The 26,380-nt window shown below is 42.5% G+C and overlaps 1 protein-coding gene across 6 annotated transcripts in view; it reads left to right on the top strand.

The window, feature by feature from the left end:
• The window catches only part of RNPC3 (RNA binding region (RNP1, RRM) containing 3), a 143,135-nt gene extending 128,220 nt beyond the window's left edge, over positions 1-14,915 (top strand). For 2 of the 6 annotated variants that reach the window (XM_029617733.1, XM_029617735.1), the window contains exons 15-16: positions 2,241-2,269; positions 14,698-14,915. The gene's annotated coding sequence lies outside the window, so the exon portion shown is untranslated. Of the gene's footprint in view, positions 1-2,144; positions 2,270-14,697 lie in introns of those variants that run through there. The other 4 variants (XM_029617731.1, XM_029617732.1, XR_003858896.1 and 1 more) reach the window with 3 other exon arrangements.
• Positions 14,916-26,380: the final 11,465 nt, after the last annotated feature.

The following is a 26,380-nucleotide window of genomic DNA, read 5'->3' on the forward strand; positions in this document are numbered from 1 at the left end:
TCCTTGATGGGTATTTTATGGAACACTGATTTATTTTTGGAGTTGCTTTTTCATGCCATTCAAAAAGTAGTAAAAAAAAAAAAGGCTGATTTTGAAGATTAGCATTGCTCCTTCACATACTGTATGTAAATATCTCAGTTATTAAGAGATCCAGTAACTGGTGTATTCTAATGGTTATGTCCCAAGGTAAAAGCACATAATAGAAATTGAGGAGGGTAATTGGCCAGTAGGGCATATAACTACTGTACCTATCACTAGAGCAGGGGTCGGGAACCTTTTTGGCTGAGAGAGCCATGAACGCCACATATTTTAAAATGTAATTCTGTGAGAGCCATACAAGACCTTCCAAATTAATTTACTACAACCCCCTACTCTCCTGACGCCCCCAAGACATGTCAAATTAATTTACTACAAACCCCCACCCTCCTGACCCCCCCAAGACCTGCCAAAAGTCCCTGGTGGTCCAGCGGGGGTCCAGGAGCACTCCGGGAGCGATCTCCTGGACTTGGGCTGTCAGCTGCCAATAGTCAAAATGGCACCGACGGCCCTTTGCCCTCACTATGTCACTGGGATCGACCAATGGCGGCGGTAGCCCCTGTGACATAGTAAGGGCAAAGGGCCGTCGATGCCATTTTGATTACTGGCAGCCGACGGCCCTTTGCCCTTACTATGTCACAGGGGCTACCACCGCCATTGGTCAACCCTAGTGACATAGTGAGGGCAAAGGGTCGTCGGTGCCATTTTGACTACGCAGCAGACAGCCCAAGTCCAGGAGATCGCTCCCGGACCTCTCCTGGACCCCCGCTGGACCACCAGGGACTTTTGGCAGGTCTGGGGGGGGGGTCAGGAGGGGGGGGTTGTAGTAAATTAATTTTGGAGGTCTTGGGGGGGCGTCAGGAGGGTGGGGGGTTTTATTAGATTTTTACTTTTTTATTAAAGATTTGTCTGCGAGCCAGATGCAGCCATCAAAAGAGCCACATCTGGCTCGTGAGCCATTGGTTCCTGACCCCTGCACTAGAGGAACCCATCATTAGACAGTTGTAGTTCTCATATGAAGAAAGCCTGAAAAAGTGAGGACGTTTTAGCTTGGAAAAGAGAAGACTGGGGGGGAGGGGAGGGGTGTGGATGAACAATAGAGATCTACAAAATCATGATTGGAAAAGAAGAAATCACAAGCAAGAGTCTGCTCACCCTTTCAAAAAAAGGACACCAAGGTCATCCAATGAAACTGAAAGCAGTTTAAAAATGAATGTAAGGAAGTATTTCTTTAGGCTGCAAATAGTTAAATTGGGAATCCGCCTTTACGGGATGCAGTCTCAGCAAGCAGCATAGCAGGGTTAGAAAAGAGTTTGGATGGGTTTCTGGATGACAAGGACATAAACAGATATTAAAGATTGAATGGTGGCCAGGTTGCTACATAGATTCTTATCTAAAGGGAGCAGCACATAGAACTCTGGTTTTGGTCTATTGGGTGTTATTAATAACTCTGGGTCCACTGTTGGCAACAGGGTGCTGGGTTAGATGAACCTTTGGTCTCACCCAGCTTGTCTGTTTTTTTTTTTATATTATAATATTTAGGATTTTCCAGTGCAATTTTAGAACTAAATCAAAAGTTTAAAGAAAGCAAACTCGTACAAACAGAGGCCCAATAAGACTAACATTTCTTATTGTTAAAGTTTATAGCAGAGGGTTCAAGTTGTTGCCTAAACTAATCCCCAAACTGTTTCCAACTCTTTAGTGTATATACCTTTATCTTTGTACCATCTTTGTGTACAACATGATTTACGTGATCTACATGCCATTAACATGTTAGTTAAAAACAATGAAAATTATAAGCAGAAAAAGCTTTTCAGAATTGAATGAATTCCTATTGAACAGAAGTATTTCATGCAAACAACTGCACCTTACAGTTGCCCAATTGCAACTGGTATTTTTTGTTCACCTAGGAAGGATAAACGGAAAAATCAAGTAGTATTCTCACATTCTGTGTGACGTATTGCAAAAAGTCTTCTCTAGGTCCTGATATGAAAGTTAAGATTCCCCAGTAATTTAACCAAATCATTTAATATAAAGTAGACTTTATTTCTCAAAGTTTACTATCTATAATGAAATCTGGCAAAATTAAACATTTTGTTCTTCTTTAGAAAGTTTCCTGTATAGTACTGCACTTCTATATGGCATGAAAAATGTATCCTTTCTAATTGTATCCTTTTTACAAAATGCTTTTTTTTTTTGTAAAGGTGCTAAAATTTCGAAATATAATTTTCAGGTAGGTTTCATTTTGAACACTGGTTTAAAAGTTTATATTCAGTTTAAAGTGGAAGCAAGTCGTTTGTTCATACTTGGAATAGTGGAAGATTTGCTGGAGCAAACCAAAGTACTCAGCTCTTTTTATCACATACAATATTTATGATAAATAGGAACTATCACTGAGATCTGTAGTGGGAAAATGTTTACCCTAAGGGAGGAAATAGTGACTAACAGAAAGCTTTATTAAGTAGAGGCAATATTACCTTTGGAGAGCACTATCCTTACCAACTAGACCACATTTTTCCATTATTTAGCAAAAATATGTTGCTTTCTGTGTTTGTTAAAAGCAGGGAGTCAAAATGTATTTATTTAAAATCCATTAATCCACTGTCATTCCAACAATTGCGGTGACTTATAGATAAAGCATACATAAAAATGTTGACATTAAAGTCATGAAAAGTGATACATAAAACAAAACTGCAATTATTAAATATCCTTGTACTATCTGTTGCATTGTACTTAAGTTGCTGACTGTTTTACATGGTAATAGTTCTTTTTTGATGGTTCATCTACCAGTTGAAATAGAGGTATTGAGAAAAGCACACAAGCCATAGAGGCATTAATGCTTTGACCTTTCACAGATTGTTTTCAGGTGGTTTTGTTCTATACATACAATGACAGTAATGAACCTCATTCTTGAACACTGTTATGATGGGTATGATCTCAATCTCTCAAATGTATTGCTTATGATATACTTGCATTCTTTTTTTTTTTTTTTTGGGGGGGTTGATCCTTTGGTGTTTCAGCTCAGTTGGAACGGGGGCTGGGATATGGGGCATGATAGTTCATTTGTAATTATCCCGGGATTTTCCCCTTATTTTATAGCCTCTCCCAACTCATCTATCACAGCCATTGAAGCCCTTAGTTGGGAGAGGGGGCACACACCAAGGCTTCTGGAATCCTGCAGTCATGGGCCTTGGGTTTGGCCACTAGGTTTTGCCATTATCTGATGACAGGATCTCCCTCCCATTAGGATAACAAAGCTGTCACTGACACATTTCCTGATGCAACAGGAAACAAATGGAGGTTCTAGATGTTACATTTTATAAACAAAAATTAATGCTTAACAAAGATCAAATCCAGTTCGGAAAAGGTCATGGAAGCAAACAATATGAATTAAATTGACCTCCTTCCTATTTCATACATCACATTTGACGCAATTGAGCAACAGTATATTGACAATCATACTAGGTGTCATAGTGTGGTAATTAAACCATGATCACTCAACCTTACATATAATCATCGGTCAGTCCATATATTTTTTAAGATTTTTTTGTGTGTAAATTATACTCGTGAAAGATAATATATAACGTAATTGCAAAAATCTCTTCATAAAAATATTTTAACGTTTTCAATCCTGGTATTCAATGTGATACTTATCTCATCATAACACGCAATTTCTTGAGTTGAAAATCCACCATTCTGCCGGTATATATCTTAAGTTGTAATCTTATTTCATACGCCTCATCTCATTATTCATGATACACGCAAGCTCACTTGTTGTCCGCTCAATTCTTGCCCACACCGTACCGTGTTTCGGACTTAATCATGTCCTTCATCAAGGGCTATATGTCTGCGTCTAAAAGTCAATAAATATTGCTTGTAATAAAACGCAATTTGTATGTTCATTGAGCACAATGTAACAGTACTCACTTTTTAAGCAGCATGGCGTTTCTTGGCGTGTTCTTTACCACTTCTCTTCCGGCTATCTCAATACTTCGACATTTAAACTCTCCCGCTTTGTTGACGTTCTACCTGCGTCACTTCCGATCATAAAGAATACCATTCTATGGCATTATTCAATCCAGATGGATGCATTGAATGCATTCGAAAGATCCATTGCTGTTCACGTAAATTCAGTGCCCGATTAGGATCCCCTCCTCTCGGGTTTAAAGGGACCACATCCATGACGTGCCACTGTAATTGTACGAAACTATGATTCTTCTCAATACAATGAATTGCCATTGGTGCTGTTAACTTAGCAGTAGTGATGCAACTCCAGTGTTCGATTAGTCGTGTTCTAATCGGGCGTTTTGTGAGCCCAATATAATATAGATCACAGGGGCACTTGATTAAGTAAATAACTCCTGTTGTCCTACAGTCTGAGTGTTGTCGAGCTGTATGAAATACACCGAATTTATCCACCCAATCACTTCCAACTATGCTCTGCTCACAAAACGCACATTGTGTTCCTTGTTGACATTTCCAATGGCCCAACTTCTGCAATAAGTGAGAATTGCTACAAGGAGTCAAAAAAGAATGTGAAACCACATCACCAATATTTCTGCCTCTTGTATATGTGATAATAGGGAACTGTTGAAAAATCTGATGAGTTCTTAAAATCGGCCAATGTTGACGAATCAGAGCAGCTACTTTTCCGGCTCGATTAGTATATGGGATAGTACATACTGGACGTGTATCTTCACATGATGGATTTTTATCTAATAACAACCACTGACGCTCAGCGTGGTATGCTCTTTTAAATGCTTTTTTAATACACTTATATGGATACCCACGCAACAATAATCAACGTTGTAACTGTTCAGATTGTATTAGAAATTCTTGTCTAGAATCACATATTCGTCTAATATGTAAAAATTGGCCCATCGGTAAATTCACCCTTAAATGGTACGGATGATAGCTCGTATAATGTAATAGTGTGTTTCTTTCACACTCTTTTCGATACAAAGTAGTGGACAATTTATTCTCCTTTTTAATGATCATAATGTCCAAAAAATTGATGGAAGTCCTATTGTACGACAAAGTAAATTGTAAATGTTGATCCAGTGTATTGATCCACTGATGGAACAATAACAGGCTCTTTTCATCTACGTGCCATAAGAAAAAACCATCATCGATGTAACGAACCCAATTTGTAACGTGTTGAAATTGTACCGCTGGATACAATTTCATTGACTCAAAAGCGGCCACATATAAGTTGGCTAAACTTGGAGCCATTGTGGCTCCCATTGCTGTGCCGCACCGTTGTTTATACCACACATCCTGAAACACGAAATAATTATCACATAAGGCAATTTGGGCAATGGTAATTAAAAATGAAGTGGGAATCCGATGAGGACGCTCTCTCTGCTCCAATGTTAGTTCTAAAATTTGTAACGTGGCCGTCTGCGGTATACTCGTATAGAGCGACTTGATATCTAATGTCACTAATAGTACGGGCTCAGAAATCTGAATATCTTGTAAAATTTTTAACATATGTTTCGTGTCCTTACAGTAAGACTGAGCTTCGGTGACTTTTGAATGGATTATTACGTCAACAAACGTTGAAAGGGGTTCTAACAAAGACCTGATCGTCGTAACAATCGGACGTCCTGGAGGGTTGACCATGTCTTTATGTACTTTAGGTAGCATGTAAATAGTTGGAGCTACAGGATGTTTAACTTTCAGGAATTTTGCCTCTCTAGATGTCAAAAAATTGAGCGGACAACAAGTGAGCTTGCGTGTATCATGAATAATGAGATGAGGCGTATGAAATAAGATTACAACTTAAGATATATACCGGCAGAATGGTGGATTTTCAACTCAAGAAATTGCGTGTTATGATGAGATAAGTATCACATTGAATACCAGGATTGAAAACGTTAAAAAATTTTTATGAAGAGATTTTTGCAGTTACGTTATATATTATCTTTCACGAGTATAATTTACACACAAAAAAATCTTAAAAAATATATGGACTGACCGATGATTATATGTAAGGTTGAGTGATCATGATTTAATTACCACACTATGACACCTTGTATGATGGTCAATATACTATTGCTCAATTGCGTCAAATGTGATGTATGAAATAGGAAGGAGGTCAATTTAATTCATATTGTACATTTTATAAACATACATTATTTTCTTTATTTTCATTTAAAAAAACTTCTGTCCCCAGTCCTAAGTGGATAATATAATGAGCATTCATAAAATACACACAAAAGAACACACGAAAACCACTGCAATGCAATGATGGTTCCAGCTAGGATTGAAACACACCCAAGAATTTTAAAAGCCCGGCGCGCGCCAAAGCCAGAAAATACATGCCAGCGCATGCCACGTGGATTTTAAAGGGCGCCCATGTACATGCATATCTTCCAGTATGTGCACAAATAGGAAGTTGGAAAAAAGGGATGGAGCATGGTGTAGTCTGGGGTGGGGCATGAGCAGGACATGGGCTTTCTGGGACTTTAACATGAAATGAGCGCACAACTATTTACGCGCACAAGTGTGTGCCTGGGTCACCTACTGTGTAACTTTCTACTGCTATGGATGGTGTGTAAGTAATAAAGTTAAAAAAAAAATAGGCTGATCAGCAGGGTTTTAAGGGTTGGTGCTAACAGGGTAAAATGGAGGCTATTTAACTAGGGTTAGAAAATCCTGGGCAATCTGGGAAAACTTGTAATTGCGTCGGCACGCGTCCCTTATAAAATTCCACCCACTTACATGGTAGAGACCGCATTTGCACACACATGCAAGCGTCCATATAAAATTGTGCGTACATGTACACGCGTTCAGCCTAATTTAGAACATGCACGCATATACATGCATATGTTGGTAGGTAAAATTGTACATGCATATGTTATAAAATAGCTGTGTCTTTTGGCGAGAGCTGGCATACATGTGTATATGTGTGCCCATGCGGCTATGTAAAAGTTACTGTCATAGTGTCACAATTTTACAAAAACAGAGCATGCACTAGTTACCTCAAGCAGAATGCAGCTGTCCTCATGGTAGCTGGTGTTCTTTTGCATAACCATATCATGCCGATTTTGATCAGACTACATTGGCTTCCTGTATAGTGGAATCAAATTTAAAGTCTCAACCACCATCTTTAAAACAATTAAATGCCTGCTCCATGTTATCTGAATTTGGTCTTAAAGATCTATTGGTCACTCTCTGCTTTCATAACACAATTTGCTTGATATCCTGTCACTCAAGCCTTTGAGGCTTGTTGAATTTAGAGAGCAGTTTTTCTGTGTTGCAGACCCTCAGCTCTGGAATACAGTTCCCAAGATGATTAATCAGCTTCTTTAAAGCAATTCAGGAAGCTTAAGACACATCTATTTGCTCTGGCTATTGACAAATTACACCCATAGACCTTGGGCTTGATTGCCGATTAAAGGAAATATTTAGTCTAGTCAGAGCTGAGGATATGGGTTTACTCTGGAGAGGTACAGCAGTGGGGATGGCTCATGTACTGAGTTGTGATGTGTAGACACAGTGAAGCTATTAATTATGTCAAGTGTATTTGGAGACACAAAACAGCAACTATCATGGGTACTTCTGAACCCGCCCCTAGACCACCCCCTTTTTCTTCCCTGGTAAAATATATGCATAAAAGCAAGAATACACACACACATGCTCGACATTTATAAAATAGCATATATGCATATTCATGCTACTTACATATGGATATCAATTTTTATGTACAGAACCCCGTTCAAAATATGTGAACAGGCTATGCATACTTTGGTTTGACCCAGCATAGCATGTTTTGAAGTATTTCCTAGTGTGTAGCCAGATGGACTCAGGACCAATGGGTATTGTGCTCATCTGCTAGCAGATGGGAGACTTGAGTCAGATTTCAAAGCTGACGTCACTCTAGATATACCCCTGCAGTAACCACAGCTCTTCAGTATCTCTCCGTCACCTAGCAGATGCGGACACTATCCCACACACTAGAATAGTGTTAAGAATTACAGCAAAGAAGAAACAAAATTTACCTTAAGGAAGATCGAGCCCTGTTCTCCTGCGGTGATACCTAAGAGTCCCTCCCCCAGTTGAGAATTCCTCAGATTATCTCCAGTATCCTTCAGAGGTGTGCCTTCGTCCGGAAACCGGTTCCCGGCGTGGACTTAGCCCCCATTGTGGCTGAAAGGCAATGGATGCAGAAACAAGCGTAGCGGTGAAGGTAATTCCCTCTCTCCCCACACCTGGAGACCGTCCGGCACACGATCGGTAAGCGCCAAGACCAGGTAAGGAAAAATCTTTAAATTCAGGTCTCCAGATCTTGGATTGCCGTACCAAATCCGTCCCCGGCGAGGTTAGAAGGGAGCACCAATCGGGTTGAGCAGCCTTGCTTGGGCTAGGCCCTGATCCGGTTCAAGGGTCCACACATGTGGAGACCCTCGGGGGGCCGCCATCTTACACGTTGTGGTCGTCGGCGCCATCTTCCCTTCTCGACCGGCAGTACGCGCAGGGCAGCCCGGGCGGCCGAGGCTCCTAACTTGCGCACGCATCCAATATAGACGCGTGCACAGCAGTGCACACAACTGAGCGCACCCATGTGCATAACTACACACACAGCCTCGTTTACAGCTGCACGCGCGCAAACACATAGAGACAATGGCACCGGCACCCAAGAAGGCCAGAAGGCACTCTTTGCACAGCCTGCCACATAAGAGCCGCGCAGCCTGAATTGGAGTCCTGCCTGTGTCAACATTGCGAAGAAGCCCATGGGGGACCAAAGCCTGGTTCCTTACTATCGAGAGATGGTTCTGGAACTATTGACGATAGCTCCCCGGACCTTTGCATCTCCGAGATGGCTTCCCCACAGGAAGGGCACCTCTGGGGCCCCTACTCCGACTCCCCCTGGGATTAACATGGACCCAGGGACCTTCTCCTGGTTGGAATTTTTCCAAGGGCTGCAAGCCTTTATTCAGGTGCAATCAGCCCCAGCTGCGCCCCAGGCTCAACCAGTACTGGAAGCATAAGATCCTCCCAGCCCGGCTTGGATTCCTCGTGACATGCCTCGGCTAACCAAGAACTTCCCTAATAGGGACCCAGACACCTCAGATGATGAGTGACTCTCTGGAGGAAGGAGAAATCCCTCCAGGAATGGACCCATACCGAACCATACTTTGCTTCTTCCACAAGGACGAATTACCAGCCCTTGTTTCCCAGTCTCTGAAGGCGCTGGATATTCCTGGCACGGACCCTATAGCAGAACCAAAGAAGAACCCCATCTTTGTGTCCCTTCGTAAAGCCTCATGCTACTTTCCAATGATTGAAGCCATCCAGGAACTGATTGACCTGGAATGGGATGCCCCGGGGGCCAGCTTCAAAGGGAGTCGTGCCTTGGAAGCCCTATACCCCCTAATACCAGCAACCAAGGAACGCCTGCATTTCCTGAAAGTGGACGCTATGGTCTGTGCCGTCTCTAAGCGAACAACGATTCCTGTTGAGGGTGGGGCTGCATTGAAAGACACTCAGGACAGACGATTGGAATCCATCCTTAAGCAGGCCTTCGACGTAACAGCAATGACATTGCAGATTGATTCCTGCTGTGCACTGGTGGCACATTCCTGCTTGCTCCTCTCAAGAGGCAAATAACTCTGGAACCTATACCGGTGAGATGATGGAACCTGCAGCAGCCTTCCTCACAGATGCACGCTCAGACCTGGTGCGCACCTCAGCCAGGGGTGTTGACTTGGTAGTGGCAGCCAGAAGACAACTATGGCTACGGAATTGGTCTGTGGATGCGACATCTAAAGCAATCTCACAAGAATGCCTTTTAAATGATCTCTTGTTCGGAAGCGAATTGGAAAAGTTAGCCAGCAAATGGGGAAATCCCCAGTGCTTCAGCTACCGGAAGATAGGAATAAAAGATCTCAGCATCCCTCCCTCAGACGAACCAAGGGCAGAGGATCGCAGTGGTTTAGACCCTACAGGAACTCACAGTTCCAGTCAACTCATCCCTCCAGAAGGTCCCAGCCCTTTTGGAACAGACAGATCGAGAGGGGAGCAGGCCCGGGGGCAGGCTCCAGCCGTGCTCCACAATGAGAATGAGAGGATATAGGAGGTCGACGCCCTCTTCTAGCAAAGATGGGTCGAGATAACGTCTGACAAATGGGTTCTAAACATTATTCGAGAAGGTTACTCTCTGGAGTTCCGTAGCATCCCTCGAGACAAATTTATGATGTCATCCTTCCACTCCCACCCCAAGAGACTGGCAGTAGAAACCACTCTAACAAGACTACTCAGTCTGAAGGCGATAACTCCGGTTCCCACGCCCCAACAAAATACGGGGTGCTAATCCATTTATTTTATCATTCCCAAAAAGGAAGGATCATTCCGGTCCATCTTGGACCTCAAGAACGTCAACAGTCCATCTGCGGGTTCTACACTTCCGCATGGAAACTCTTCGCTCTGTGATAATGGCAGTATAACCGGGAGAGTTTCTAACCTCCCTGGACCTTTCCAAAGCCTACCTTCACATCCCAGTCCATCAGGATCACCAGCACGTCCTTCGCTTTGCGATATTGGGTCACTATTACTAGGTCTGAGTGCTACTCTTCGGTCTAGCAACTGCCCCCAGAACTTTCACCCAAATCATGGTGGTCATGGCGGCAACACTGAGGAAGGAATGAATTCTGGTACACCCTTACCTAGACGATTCGCTAATCAGAGCAAAGTCTTCGGAAGAGAGCTGGCAGGTGACCAGCAGAATCTACTGCAGGAACTCGGGTCATGAACATGGGCAAGAGCAGTCTGCAGCCCTCTCAATCCCTAGAGTACCTGGGGGCCCGTTTCGACACCAAACAGAACAAAGTCTTCCTCCCTCCTCCAAGAAGAAGGAAACTGATGGAACAATTACGACGGTTGATGACCAATGCACGCCCCAAGGTATGGGGCTATCTTCAAGTCCTCGGCCTCATGGCATCAACCCTAGAGGTCGTCCCGTGGGCAAGGGCCCATATGCAACTGCTCCAGCGCTCTTTACTGTCACGATGGAACCCACTGTCCCAGAACTACTCAATTTGCCTTCAACTACCAGCAGAGGTACGTTCTCAGCTCCAGTGGTGACTACAGGAAGACCACCTAAGCAGAGGAGTAAGCCTATCCCCACCGAACTCGATCTTGCTCACCACGGATGTGAGCCTGCGAGGGTGGGGAGCCCACTGTCAGGAACTGATGGCCCAGGGACAATGGAACATAAACCGCCTGAAAGCTCGAGCAGTCAGACTAGCGTGCCTGCGACTCAGCCACAGACTCTGAGGCAAAGCAATTCGAGTAATGTCAGACAACATGACAACAGTTGCTTACATCAACCACCAGGGAGGAACCAAGAGCCAGGAGGTGTCTCTGGAGATGGACCCTCTAATGGCATGGGCAGAGATAAACCTACAAGGGATCTCTGCCTCCCACATCGCAGGAAAAGACAATGGCTGAGCAGACCTCCTCAGCAGAGAGAGGGGGAATGGATGCTATTGACCACAGCCTTCCAACTGATAGTAAATCACTGGGGCCTCCCAGCCATGGATCTACTGGCCACCCGTCTCAGTGCCCAAGTCCCCAGGTTCTTCAGCCGCAGACGAGAACCACAATCCCAAGGAATCGACACTCTCATCTAGACTTGGCCAGAGGAAGACTTACCCCCCCATGGCCACTACTGGGCAGGGTCATCTGCAAGATAGAACATCACAGGGGACTAGTTCTACTAGAGGCCCTGGATTGGCCAAGACGCCTATGGTATGCAGACATGCAAAGACTTCTTGCAGGGAACCTGCAGTACCTACCTCTACACAGGGACCTTCTCCAGCAGGACCCGATTCTCCACGAAGATCCGCCTCGATCCTCTTTTGGTCTGGCCCTTAAGAGGACTCACCTGAAGAAGTGCGGTTACTCAAAGGCCGTGATTGACACCCTGCTCTGAGTGCACAAGTTTTCCACCTCCCTGTCATACATACGGATCTGGAGAGTATCCAAAGCCTGGTGTGAGGACCACGGGATTCTCCCGCGGACAGCCAAGATTCCCATGATTCTGGAGTTTCTACAGGACGGTATGAAGAAGGGTTTGTCTCTCAACTCCCTCAAGGTCCAAGTAGTTGCACTTGGACCTTGAGGGAGCAGAAGTGGGCGGTATCCAGCTATCAACCCATCTGTACTTGTCCCGCTTCCTGTAAGGGGTTAAACAATTCTGATCACCCCTATAGTGGCCGGTGCCTCTATGGAATCTCAATCTAGTATTAGATTTCCTATCTGGGGCTTCCTTCAGACCAGCACACAGTCTGTCTCTATGCCTCTTAATATTGAAGACTGCATTCCTGGTGGCAATAAGTTCAGCTCGTCGCATCTCCGAACTACAGGCACTATTCTGTCAGGAACCGTTCCTTAGGTTCACGCCTGGAACCATATAACTGCACACTGTCCCCTCCTTCCTACTGAAAGTGGTTTCCGAGTTTCACTTGAACCAAACCATCTCGCTACCATCTCCGGATGAACTTAAGGACTCTGAAGACTCATGCCTTCTTCGCCATCTAAATGTTGGCAGATTCTTGGTGCGATACCTGGAAAGATCGGAACCGGTGCGCAAAACGGATCGCTTGTTCATTCATCACAGCGGAAAGAAACAAGGAGAAGCGGCCTCGTGGGCAACCATAGCCCACTGGATCAAGGAAGTAATCAAGGCAGCCTACATAGAGGCAGGAAAGCCCTTACCTCTACAGGTTAAGGCTCATTCTACGAGGGCCCAGGCAGTCTCTTGGACAGAAACCAAGCTACTGTTGCCTGCCGAGGTCTGTCAGGCGGCGACGTGGTCCTCCATACACACCTTCTCCAGGTTCTTCCGCCTGGATGTTCAGGCCCGAGAAGACAGAGCCTTCGCAAGGGCAGTATTAAGTGGGCCACGGGCAGCCTCCCGCCCTGTCCGGGAGTAGCTTTTGTACATCCCATTGGTCCTGAGTCCATCTGGCTACATGCTAGGAAATGGAGAAATTACTTACCTGATAATTTCATTTTCCTTAGTGTATACAGATGGGCTCAGCATCCCGCCCACGGCTGCCCCAGAAAAGGAGAACCTCGGATAGCAAACGTGGAGACTAAGCAAATACGGGTAAGCTGCAGCCTACCCCTAGTTCAAGACACCCACAGTTTGTCCGGTGTCAGCGTTAATTGGTTGAGTGCACTGGTGGTCTCCAGTTTGGAAATTAGTTGAACCAGTTCAAGTTTTACTCAAGTTTAATCAAGTTATTTAAGCAAAAATATATCCACAATGATTTTCGAACAGAATACTGAAGAGCTGAGGTTAATGCAGGGGTATATCTAGAGTGACGTCAGCTTTGAAATCTGACTCAGACTCCCATCTGCTAGCAGCCAGAGCACATTGGTCCTGAGTCCATCTGTCTACAGCAAGGAAAACAAAATTATCAGGTAAGTAATTTCTCCATTATTATAGTGATTGGATATTATTTAATTAATACATGATAGCTTTCAACACAGGATTGTGGAAATTGACCATTTTGGGGGTCAGAAGCAACCTCCTCCTAAATAGGAGTAACCTTTGTAACCTGATCTCCAACCACTAGAAATCTTTGTATAAGGATAATATTGGTATTTCAAAATGACTTTCTAGAAAGTTATTTTTAGTAGTTTCCTGACTGACTGTACCCATCCTTTCTTAAATATTGAACTGCTTAACAGCCCTCAAGCCAATCAAGATAAGGCCTCCTGCTTGACTTATGGCTGTTTGTTCCATTTAACCAATTCTTGATTATTTTTTAAATCTCAATCACCCAAAGAAAACAGATTTAACATACTCTGACATATCTACTTGTTTTGCACTTTTTTATATTATAAAGAGAAGGTACTATTCACTTATAATATGGACTTGACTTAACATTTTTCTGTAGGCACAAAACTAGAGAATTTGTGTTAATGTAGTAATTATTTGCATGTTTAGTTTTGAGAACCTACTTCAAGGTCATGACTATCCACTGATGAAGTGTTTTTATTTCTTATAAATTGGGAGGAGTCATTTTATTTAGTAGCTCTCCTAAGAGATATAATGTATTTTAAATGTGCCTTGTGTTTGTATAATTTATTGAATTTTATTGTAAACAGCTTTGATGACACTATCAAAGAGTCAAATTTTGAATAAATAATAATAGATGCTTACTTCCCTGAAAACAGAAATGCTTCCCCTTTTTCCCAGATGGAAAGGTTCTAGCAGAATATGAGTCTGAATTATCCTAGTAAAAAATACTTTTGAAATGGCTTCCCCCATACCTAAAATGCAGGAATATTAAGTGAATGGTTTAGAGAATAATGTACCATTAAAGTGAAACACACACATTTGTGTTTCCATGCGTTGCTCACTTTTTTAATTCTGTCTCTCATCATAAATCTGAGGAGTGATGTACTTTGCACTATTGATTTGTTTACTGTTAATTATTTTTGCATACTTTATTTTTTATATATTTTGATAACTCATTCAGATTAGCTTCCTTGTAGATACAATTCCATGAATTGTTTCCCAGTATACTGCATCATGTCTTTTAAACATGCATATGTGTATCTCTCTTTTATTTTCTGTTAACCTTCTTCTTTGTCAATTTATTGACCAGCAGTTTCTGCTTTTAACTTTTCTTTATAATGTTCTAGGCTCCTTTTGAGGTTCATGTCTTTCAAGCTGTGGAAAGAAGCAATTGGATCATCAAGACTGAGTATTGTATTTAAAAAAAAAAGTCACTGTACATTTAAGCTTTCTGAAAGACTTTTAAACAGCTATAAAAAGGATGCTAAAATAATACCTTTCAGTTTTGGCAGACAGTTTCATTCCAATTTTTATGTTTCTAATAAATTATTTTTATTATAATGTTGTGGTTTTCTTTCACAGTGTGAATTTGTTCTCCATTAGGATAACATTTGACATTGAGGTTTCAATTTACTATGGATATGCAAAGAAGGAGACAACACAAAATCAAGTTGTCTAGACTAGTTCTGCAGAAGTCAGATTAGCAGAATTAGTAATATAGATCAAAGTGTTTACTGCAATATTAATCCCAGGCAAAATAGGATACTTTGCAGATTAGCGTTCAGTGCTAACGGCATCATTGATTATAGATAGTCTATTACATTATCCAAGTAGAACAGACAGATTTTCTGTTTGTTTCCATCCCTCTGTTTCGTACCCACACTATTGATTTCCTTATCTTTCCCTCATTTCATTGTGTTTCTCTTCCCTGGTTACTAATTCACTCATAAGTTAAACTAGCTATTGTATTTACATCCCTTTAAAATACACAATTGATATAAAATGTACATGCATCAATTTTATAGTGCTATTTTACTAATGTGTGCTAAGGTCCATTTGTGCATACTGGTTAGCATTTCTTAACACATCTTGTCTAAAAGTGTCTTGAAAAGAGTTCGTAAGAAAACTCTAAAACATTTTAGGTTCATCATTATATTCCCTTTAGAACCATTTGATATAGATGTTGCTTTTCAGGCTTCTTTCTGATCTCTTCTCACTCTCCTTTGAGTTTGTTAGGGGAGTAGTGCATAGTTCTCTGATAGACTCAGCAAGTCCTCACAGAGCTGCAAATTAGGGAGCTAAATTTTCTTTCCATGGGAATCTCAAATAGGGTGGGGAACACTTGATATGTTTTAGTTCAAATCACACTACTAGATTCCATTAATGACTACTTTGTGGAGCAAATAGTCCTAGAATTGATAAAAGTAGGAGTTATTTTAGATCTAGTTGTGGAATGCAGACCTGGGGCAAGGGATAATGGTGGTGGGCACTGCTTAGCAGTCTTAATCATAATGCAGTCAAATTTGACAAAATGACTGGAGAAAGGGGCATTGAGTAAAATTACTGGAGAAGCATTTAATTTTAAAAAGAGAAACTATATGAAAATGGGGAAATTAGAAAAATAACAGAATGGAGCAGTTGAGACTTATAAGTTTGCATGAGGCAAGTTTAAAAATACCATCTTGGTCATCCAGATAAAATGTATTTAATTCATTAAAAAAAAGAAAAAAAAAAGGTCAAAGGCAGTTCAAACTACTGCCAGCATTCTTTAATGGTGAGGAAGTTGGACAATTTTTCAGAAAACGAAAAGCTAATCCAACTGAGCAAAATAGGAAAGAGCATAAGCATTGATAAGTTAAATGTAAAACATTAAGAAGGCAGGACAAGGGAGATAAATCCTTTCAATTATATTCAAAGGAAGAAGGTTGTGAGGGATTTAGTTGGACCACTAGATATCCAAGGGTAAAAGGGATGCTCAGGGATTACAAGGCCATAAGAGAAACTGAAGCAAATCACTGTGAAAATGGAAGAAATAATAGTGCAGATTGACAAACTGAAGTGTAACAAATCACCAGGACTGGATAGTATTCACCCCACAGTTCTAAAGGAACTCAAATATGAAATTGCAAACCTGCTACTACTAATCTGTAATATGTCATTAAAAACAGCCACAGTACCTGATCACAGGAGAGTGGCTAATATAACACCAGTTCCCTGTACGTACCGGATCAGTCCAGACTCCTGGGTTTTGCCTCCGCACCAGCAGATGGAGACAGAGCAAGATTTGACAGGCTCTGCCATAAGTACCAGGGTGCCATCCACAGCCTGTCAGTATTACTCTGTCTCCAGCAGATGGTCCGGGTGCTTGGCCCACAGTCTTTACTGATTTAAAAAAAAAAAAAAAAAAAGAGGGAGGGAGGGAGAAAAAAGGGGTTTCTATAGTTAGTGTTTGTGTCCTTTTCTTCCTATAATTAAGTTTAAAAAAAAAACCAAAAAATGAAGTTTGGAGATCAACGCTTGTCTGAGCCTCCCAGGGGGTTGCCAGGTCCTGAGGGGACCATCCCCCTGGTTGCTAGGCTGCTGAGGCTTAGGGTTGAGGACCCTGCAGGTTAGCCCAGCTCACTCACCCCAACCAGACTGCTTCAGCACTCGCCGAGGGACAGCGTCATAACAAAAAAAAACAAAGGTAAAGGTTTTAGCGCATCATTCGGTTCCAGCGGTGGCGGTCTGCGGGAGATTCCCTGTTCCCCCGGTCCTCCCAATAGCCTAATTTTTTCTTGTTTGGTTTATTTCTCCTTTGCGTCGGTGATGCCACGTGGTGCGGCCTGCGGCACGGCGCGCGCATGCCTTTCCAGGGATGGGCTGTGCTCAGCCTGCATCCCTGGCAGCGAGGGTACCTTGGGGTCGGCTCGAGGGTGGTGGTTCTATCCTCCAGACATTCGTGCCCAGACCATGGTCCCCCTGGGCAAGGTCCCTTTCAGTTGTCAAATCGGGATCGTCACATCATTAACTTCAAGTCTACTCAGACTTATCGTGAGTGTCAAAACAGAAACATGAAGAGCCCCACCTTCAGGAAACACTACTTTAAAGATAAGAGGGTTATTGAAGAACCTTTAGGTGTTAGGCTTCCTTCATTCTTCAGTCTTGGATATACTGTGCAGCCATCCCATAACACAGCCTCGTAAAAGGCCATATCCTTCGTCACCATCTGAAGTGGTGATGCGGCCTACTTTGAGATCTCAGAGACTTAGCTCCCTAGAAGCAATCCAACAAATCTTGGCCATTCTGACAGGGTTCTTCTCATCCTGCCACCTGAATGTCAGTCCCCCAAGGGTTAACATTCCTTCAGCTGAAAGGCACAGATAAGAACAAAAGCAGGACTTCCCTAATCTAGGGGAGGGAAGTTCAAGGCGCCTGGGGTCCCCAGAGAGTTCCCCTGTCCAGGTGGAAGAACCAGACAGAGCAGACTCCCCTCTTATTTATCAGTCTCCATCATAGTCACAGACCTCTTCAGGTCTCCTGACCAATGAAGCAGAGGGCCCTCCAGAGCATTCATATCCCCCAGAGGACCTCACATATTCGGAGTTCGTGGAAAAGATGGGAACTACGTTGAATTTGGAGGTCAGGAAAATCCCAGACCCCCATAAATGAGTTTTCAGGATCTTAAAGATTTTAGACATCCCTTCTGAACCGGCCACCCTGCCATCTCACTCAGTGTTAGACTCAGTTCTCCTCAAATCTTGGAAGTCCCCTCACTATAATTTGCCAGTGGCCAGAAAGCTGGACTTAAGATTTTGCATTAAAAAAATCTGTGTTATGGCCAGTTCACCTGCCACATGCTTCGGTTGTGGTTGAATCAGCCATGAAAAGAGCAAAAAAGTCAAATTCATGTGAACTCCCCTCCAGGTAAAGACAATAAGACCTTGGATGACATTGCAAAGAAAACTTTTGAGTTCCATGCTTACCTCATGCATTCAACAGCATCAGTTTTACATGGGTGCAGTATGTGTATGAATGTTTGCAGCAGCTCAAACCTTTTGTGCACTCTGACACAGGTGAGAAAATCATGCCTTAGCCGCTACAGGACTTGGAGGAAGGAATCTGACATTTCCTCTGCTCAGTTTACGAGTCCTTTGAAACAACTTCAAGAACCTTTGCATCTGCAATAGCTGCTTGTAGATCAGCTTGCAAGCTCAATAAGGGAGGATGTACCTGATAAACTGGTAGATCTCCCCTGCTTAGGAAATTATCTGGGGACAAGCTCCGTGAAACAGCACAAATCAAGGAGTAAAAGTGGCAGTGCAGTCCCTCATGCTATACTCAGACCAGCCCACTACATATAAACTTCAGTTCTCACACTACAAAAGACCTTTCTACCAAGAAGTTAGCGTGTGGCACATTTAAAACAAATAGGAGAAAGTTCTTTTTCACTCAACACACAAACTCTGGAATTTGTTGCCAGAGGATGTGGTTAGTGCAATAGTGTAGCTGGCTTTAAAAAAGGATTGGATAACTTCTTGGAGAAGACCATTACCTGCTATTAATTAAGTTGACTTAGAAAATAGCCACTGCTATTACTAGCAACAATAACATGGGTACTTGCCAGGTTCTTATGGCCTGGATTGGCCACTGTTAGAAACAGGATACTGGGCTTGATGGACCCTTGGTCTGACCCAGTATGGCATGTTCTTATGGAAGGCCTATAGACACAGTATACCCAATATAGGGCTCCGAGTTACCAACAGCCTCACCCACAGCTTCGTCAAGTAGTGCAAAGGGGGATGTCTGCAAGACCATAGATCCCAGAAACCTCTCCATCAAACAACCCCAAAGAACCAACAGGGTTTTTGAAGATAGTCAAATCAACATGGCCAACACCAGTCCGGGGCAGAGTCACCAATTACCTTTCAGCCTGGACCAAAATAACTTCCAATAGATGGGTCTTAAAAATAATCCAACAGGGTTACCATATACAGTTCAGGGTTCCCCCCACATTTGCCTTGACTAGCTCCGCTGATGAGGCACCTCAAGTAAATTCCTCTCTTCAAGCAGGAAGAAAGTTATTAGCGCTAAAAGTGGTTCACCTTCCTGCAGCAAGGGATTCTACTCCCAATACTTCCTCATCCCCAAAAGCAAGGGAGATCTACGTCTAATACTGGATCTCTGTCCCCTCCAACAAAACATTGAAGAGCGAGAAATTCAAGATGACAATGCTGATGGCCAGTTTGCCCTTTATATAGCGAGGTGATTGGATGTGCTCACTTGTTTTGAAGGATGCATATGCTCATATCCCAATCTACCGCTCATGCTGGTGCTATCTATGCTTCCAAATAGACAGTGCACATTACCAGTTCAAGGTATTTCCTTTTGGGCTCTCCTCTGCCCTGAGAATTTTCACGAAGTGTTTGGTAGTGGCTGTGGCACATCTTCACCGCAAGGGGTTGCAAATCTTCCTATATCTGGACAACAGGCTGATTGTTCACCCAATCCACTGGATCTTCAAAGGGACCTTAATGTCACCATATAATGCCTAGAAGACCTAGGTTTCCTCATCAATTATGAGAAGTCTGTCCTCCAGCCAACACAGATCCTGTAATTTATAGGAGCAAGTATAGATTCCATTCGAGAGAGCGTTTCTGCCCAAAGACAGTCAAACGCCTGTGACTTTTGGCATTACACCTGAAAAACAACACAAACTGTTAAAACTGCTAGGCCATATGGCAGCAGCTATCCATGTGGTAACTCTGGCCCAACTGCATATGAGAAGGCTACAGTGGGGATTAAAAAGGCAATGGACTTGAGTGTCGCAACCTCTCTCCAGCAAGATTTTAGTCACGGCTTCAATGAAAAGAGAGAGATGCGACTTGGTTGCTGAAACCAAAAATTGTGACAGAAAGAGCACCCTGTGACCTCCCCCTCACCAGCTAATTCTTATTTATGTATTTAAGTTTTTGTATACCATACAGTAAAAATATAGAATAACAATTATAATTTCAAAATGTTACTAAAAGTTCAAGTAAAATAATAGAATAAATAACGTTAGAAGATAAGACTTAAAAACAAATACATAGTTAATAAGTCGTTAAGGCATAAAAGGAATCAAATAATAAAAGCATAAATCATGAATATTAAGAAAATACCAACTATTTGCTCTTGGGGTTATTTTCGGTTTGTTTAAAAGCCTGTATATATAACCAAGTTTTCAGGTCCTTCTTAAATTGCTTATAGTCTTGTTGCAGTCTAAGGTTTGTTGGCATTGTATTCCAGATTTTTGGTGCTGCGGGTGAAATGGCCCTGTCCCTGACTTGTGTGAGGTGTGCTGTTTTTATTGATGGAATTGATAATAAGCCTTTGCTGATCGAAGCACCCTTTGAGAAATGTGTAAGCAAATTGTAGTGTTGTCAGCATGGACACCTCCACAGTAGACAGTTCGCAATGCCTTAGTAGTATTTGAGCATACCTTGGCAGGGAAAACTCTCATGGTCCACACAGACAACCAAGTGGCCAAATTTGTATAAACAAGCAAGGCAGATTAGGTTCATTGAGTCTATGTAGGGAAATGACTCTGATATGGGAATGAGCAACCGAACGGTCCATCTCATTGCAAAACACATTTCTGCCAGGAATAGCAAACGTACAAGCAGACAAACTCAGCAGTTTCATCCACACAAGTGGGCTCTGGACCAATCCATAGCCGACAGCATCTTTGCCGAATGGGGCGAACTTTGCATAGACCTCTTGCTCTCTACTTCTGAACAGAGAATCAGAGGGTGTGTTCCTCCTGTGGTCAACCGGTCTACTCTACACATTTCTACCAATTCCTCCTTTAACACAAACAATGCAGAAATGCATCCAGGACCAGGCGGAGTTGATCCTCATAGCTCCAGCGTGACCGAGGCAGCCGTGGTATGCATATCTTGTTCAACTGTCAGATAACTGTGGATAAAGGTGAAATGGTAGATGTAGCGTATTTGGATTTTCAGAAGGCGTTTGACAAAATCCCTCATGAGAGGCTTCTACGCAAACTAAAAAGTCATGGGATCGGAGGCGATGTCCTTTCGTGGATTACAAACTGGTTAAAAGACAGGAAACAGAGAGTAGGATTAAATGGTCAATTTTCTCAGTGGAAAAGGGTAAACAGTGGAGTGCCTCAGGGATCTGTACTTGGACCGATGCTTTTCAATATATATATAAATGATCTGGAAAGGAATACGACGAGTGAGGTTATCAAATTTGCGGATGATACAAAATTATTCAGAGTAGTTAAATCACAAGCGGATTGTGATACATTACAGGAGGACCTTGCAAGACTGGAAGATTGGGCATCCAAATGGCAGATGAAATTTAATGTGAACAAGTGCAAGGTGTTGCATATAGGGAAAAATAACCCTTGCTATAGTTACACAATGTTAGGTTCCATATTAGAAGCTACCAACTGGGAAAAAGATCTAGGCATCATAGTGGATAAGACTTTAAAATCATCGGCTCAGTGTGCTGCAGCAGTCAAAAAAGCGAACAGAATGTTAGCAATTATTAGGAAGGAAATGGTTAATAAAACAGAAAAAGTCATAATGCCTCTATATCGCTCCATGGTGAAGACCGCACCTTGAATACTGTTTATAATTCTGGTTGCCACATCTCCAAAAAGATATAGTTGCGATGGAGAAGTTACAAAGAAGGGCAACCAAAATGATAAAGGGGATGGAACAGCTCCCCTATGAGGAAAGGCTGACGAGGTAGGGCTGTTCAGCTTGGAGAAGAGGCAGCTGAGGGGGGATATGATAGAGGTCTTTAAGATCATGAGAGGTCTTGAATGAGTAGATGTGACTCGGTTATTTACACTTTCGAATAATAGAAGGACTAGAGGGCATTCCATGAAGTTAGCCAGTAGCACATTTAAGACTAATCAGAGAAAATTCTTTTTCACTCAACGCACAATAAAGCTCTGGAATTTGTTGCCAGAGGATGTGGTTAGTGCAGTTAATGTAGCTGGGTTCAAAAAAGGTTTGGATAAGTTCTTGGAGGAGAAGTCCATTAACTGCTATTAATCAAGTTGACTTAGGGAATAGCCACTGCTATTAATTGATTCAGTAGCATGGGATCTTCTTAGTGTTTGAGTAATTGCCATGTTCTTGTGGCCTAGTTTGGCCTCTGTTGGAAAGAGGATGCTGGGCTTGATGGACCCTTGGTCTTGACCCAGCATGGCAATTTCTTATGTTCTTAACTGCCCAGGCCCCTGGGATATCAAACGAGCCTCCTAACACAAGAGGAGAGAATCCTACTACACCCTCTCTTCTCATTGCACCGCCTCACAGCTTGGAGGTTGAGCACCAAGAATTATAACCATTGCACCTTCCAAGCCTGATTCAAGAAGTTCTCCTGTCCTCAAGGACACCATCCACTCGCCACAATTACTCCTTCAAATGGTCCCGTTATGTCCGATGGTGTCATTTGCAATCAATCGACCTGTTTGAGTGATCTTTGAAACTCCTACTCAACTATCATTACCATCTGTCCCAGGCAGGCCTACAAACTTCCTCGGTAAGAGTGCATCTGAGTGCAATTGCTGCTTACCACCATCAAGTAAATGGGCAATCCATTTCCACGCATCCTTTAATGTCTCGTTTCATGAAGGCCCTCCTGCACACGTGTCCACCGGTACAGAAACCCACAATTCCGTGGTACATTAATGTAGTGCTGACAGCTCTCATGAAGAGCCCCTTCAAGCCCCTAGCAACAGGCCAGAAGTTCCTTACATGGAAAGTTTTATTCCTGGTAGCAATTACAGCAGCAAGAAAAATTAGTGAGCTACAGGCCCCATTCCATTTCTCGCCATATCTACAATTCTTCCATGACAAGGTGTTACTACATCCACACCTAAAATTTATGCCAAAGTTGGTATCAGCCTTTCATCCCTACTGACGTACTTCCCAAAACCTCATAAAAATGAAATGGAAAAGATTCTACATACACTAGATTACAGCAGTTCCTTGCATATTACAAAGAGAGAACACAGGGCCACAGGAAATCCCAGCAGTTATTCATTTCCTATAACTCCAACAAAGTGGGAGTTGCAGTTTCCAAAAAGACTTTAGCAAATTGGTTGACGAATTGTATCCATCCCTGCCATGCTACAACTTCCACACCTTTGACTGGGACAGTAAAAGCACACCAAATAAGGGTGTCCGCAGCCTCTCTGGCATATCTAAAGAATGTGCCTATAGCGGATATGAGGACTGCAACATGGACCTCAATTCACACTTTCACGTTTTATTGTCTAGACAAACTTTGTCAGACAGTGTGGTGGGAAGAGCAGTGTTAACGACAGTAGGAGAAAACTAGAGCCTGCCACTTAGGTGACTGGATTGCACATCACAAGAAACACAAAGACCAGATTGATAGACTGCAGTCTTACAGAAAAAAAAACTTCTGAACCTTCTTCCTGGAAGGCAGCAACCCTAAGCTTGGGACTTCCCGAGCAAGGCTAATTCACTCACTTATCGACAGAAAAAAAGCAAGTTTGCTTACCATAAACAGTGTTTTCCATAGATAGCAGAGTGAATTAGCCATGTGAACCCACCCACCTCCCTGGCAGTCTCTAGATATTTCAGTCAGACATAGTCTGGAATCTTTGATACCAACTGAAGACTGACAGCTGAGGTAATTGCATGGGAACATCCACGCATGGGCAGAGTGTGAAGCTCTACTATTATGAGAAGGTTCCAAGCCGCGTGCTGCCAGAGGATATTGCACCCAATCAGCATGGCTAATTCACTCTATCTACAGAAAACACAATTTATGGTAAGCAAACTTTTTTTTTTTAAAGGTATTAAGAAACATGTGGCTAGAAGTAAGTTGGTCAATAGAATGCATCTGGATTTTGACCAAGAAATTTGATAAAAGTGCCTCATAAGAGACTTCTCAGGAAATAAGTGTCATGGGATAGGAAGTGATGTCCTATTGTAGATTGGTAACAGAGAGTAAGATTAAATTGTCACTTATCCCAGAGGAGAAAGGTAAAGAGTGGAGTGCCCCAGGGATTTGTACTGGGACTGGTGCTAATATATTCATAAATGATTTCGAAAAGGGAAGCGTGAGTGAGGTGATCAAATTGCAAACGATACAATTAAAAATTTTTAAAACGAGTGCCTCATGAAGAACTGCAAAAGGATCTTGTGAGACTGAGGAGCTAGGCATCTAAATGGCAGATTACATTTAATGTGGACAAGTGCAGAATGATGCAAATATAGAAAAATAATTGTGTGTTCAAAATACTGGGTTTTCTGGATGGGAGTCACCATCCAGGAAAAGGTTCTTGGAGATGCTTTGGACAATATATTGAAATCTTCAGCTCAAGTGCTGTCAAAAAGTAAACATAATTTTAGGAAAAATTCAGAAAGGAATGGAAAATATAATGGAGAATATCAGAATACCGCTGTGTCAATCCATGATTTGACTACACCTTGAGAAGTGTGTGCAGTTCTGGTTACCCAGTTTCAAAAAAGATAAATTAAAGCTAGAAAAGATACAGAAATGGGCAAAACCCATGTGAAAGGTTATGCAGATTTGGGTTCTTCAGCTTGGAGAAGAGGCAAATGAGATTGGTTATGATGAAGGTTTATAAAATTGAGAGAGAGAACCTAGTAGAAGATTGTAGAACCTCTGTTTGGTCATGGGCTGTGTGGGTACCTTTCTCTACTGCCCAGAGAAGACTCAGTTGGGATCAGGGGAGCCCTTCCTCAGGAGTGAGAAGACCTGGGAGCCAGGGATTCTTTCATACACTTTAATCTATACCAGTAGAAGAGAAAATCATGTTTTGGTAAGCATAGAAGCATACATTTTGATGCAATTTACAGGTATACCCACTTGTTATAAGACACATGAAAAGTACCACTCATGACATGTAAAAAATACATAATGACTGTCTATTAAAAAGTTTGAAAATGCCTGAAAATCATGAAAATCCAGCCCACAATTGACAATCCAGCCCACAATTGACAATCAGGTTTTAGTAGATCATAATTTGAAGCTAGATTAAGCATGTACCTCTGAATATGTTTTCCTTCTTGGATTCCAGAATATTGCTCATTTTTCTGTGTTAAGATCCATGAAATATATTACTACTAATAAAATGTTAAGCAGATAATGCACTGTATCAGTGCCTGTAAGAAAAGCAGGCTTGCTTACTGTAAAGGGTGTTTTCTGTAAATAGGGATGAATTGGGCATGCTGTCTGGGTGGAGGAGAAGTCCATTACCTGCTATTAAGTTCACTTAGAGAATAGCCACTGCCATTAGCAATGGTTACATGGAATAGACTTAGTTTTTGGGTACTTGCCAGGTTCTTATGGCCTGGATTGGCCACTGTTGGAAACAGGATGCTGGGCTTGATGGACCCTTGGTCTGACCCAGTATGGCATTTTCTTATGTTCTTATGTTCTTATGTGATGGCCTCCGGGCGGCACTGGGCGGAGCTTTCCCTTGGAATACAGAGTTTTGCTCTGTGCTCATGTGCGGTGGTTTCCCGTGTGATCACCTCTTCTCAGTTAATGATAAAGCTATGATAGTGCAGCAATGCAAAGGGAGGCTGTCCAGGGAGGAGGGTGGGATCGCATGGCTAATTCATCTTGCTATCTACGTAAAACACAGTTTATGGTAAGCAAACTTGCGTTTTTTTCCCATCGTAAGCAGGCTCAATTAGCCATGCTCTCTGGGAGTCCCCAGCTTAGGGTTACATTGAATATATACACAGTCCGCTGATTGTTGAGGCTGATGTGATCCTTAGAGGATGTCAGTTTGTACTTGTACTGTGTGCAACCCACCCTTTTCATGGACAAGCTTGAACTGTGTTATGATGTAACACCGATGAGCGAGCCCACTGAGCCGTCTGATGCAGACTGTTGGTTGAAACAGTAATGAGATGTGAAAGTATGTATCGACAACCATGTTGCCGCCTTACAAAATGTCCAGCAAGGGTACTTTATATAAATATGCTGGAGAAGCTGCAGTGGCTCTTACTTGATGTGTTTTAA

The sequence above is a fragment of the Rhinatrema bivittatum genome, chromosome 10 (assembly GCF_901001135.1).
Source record: "Rhinatrema bivittatum chromosome 10, aRhiBiv1.1, whole genome shotgun sequence".
Classification (NCBI taxonomy): domain Eukaryota; kingdom Metazoa; phylum Chordata; class Amphibia; order Gymnophiona; family Rhinatrematidae; genus Rhinatrema; species Rhinatrema bivittatum.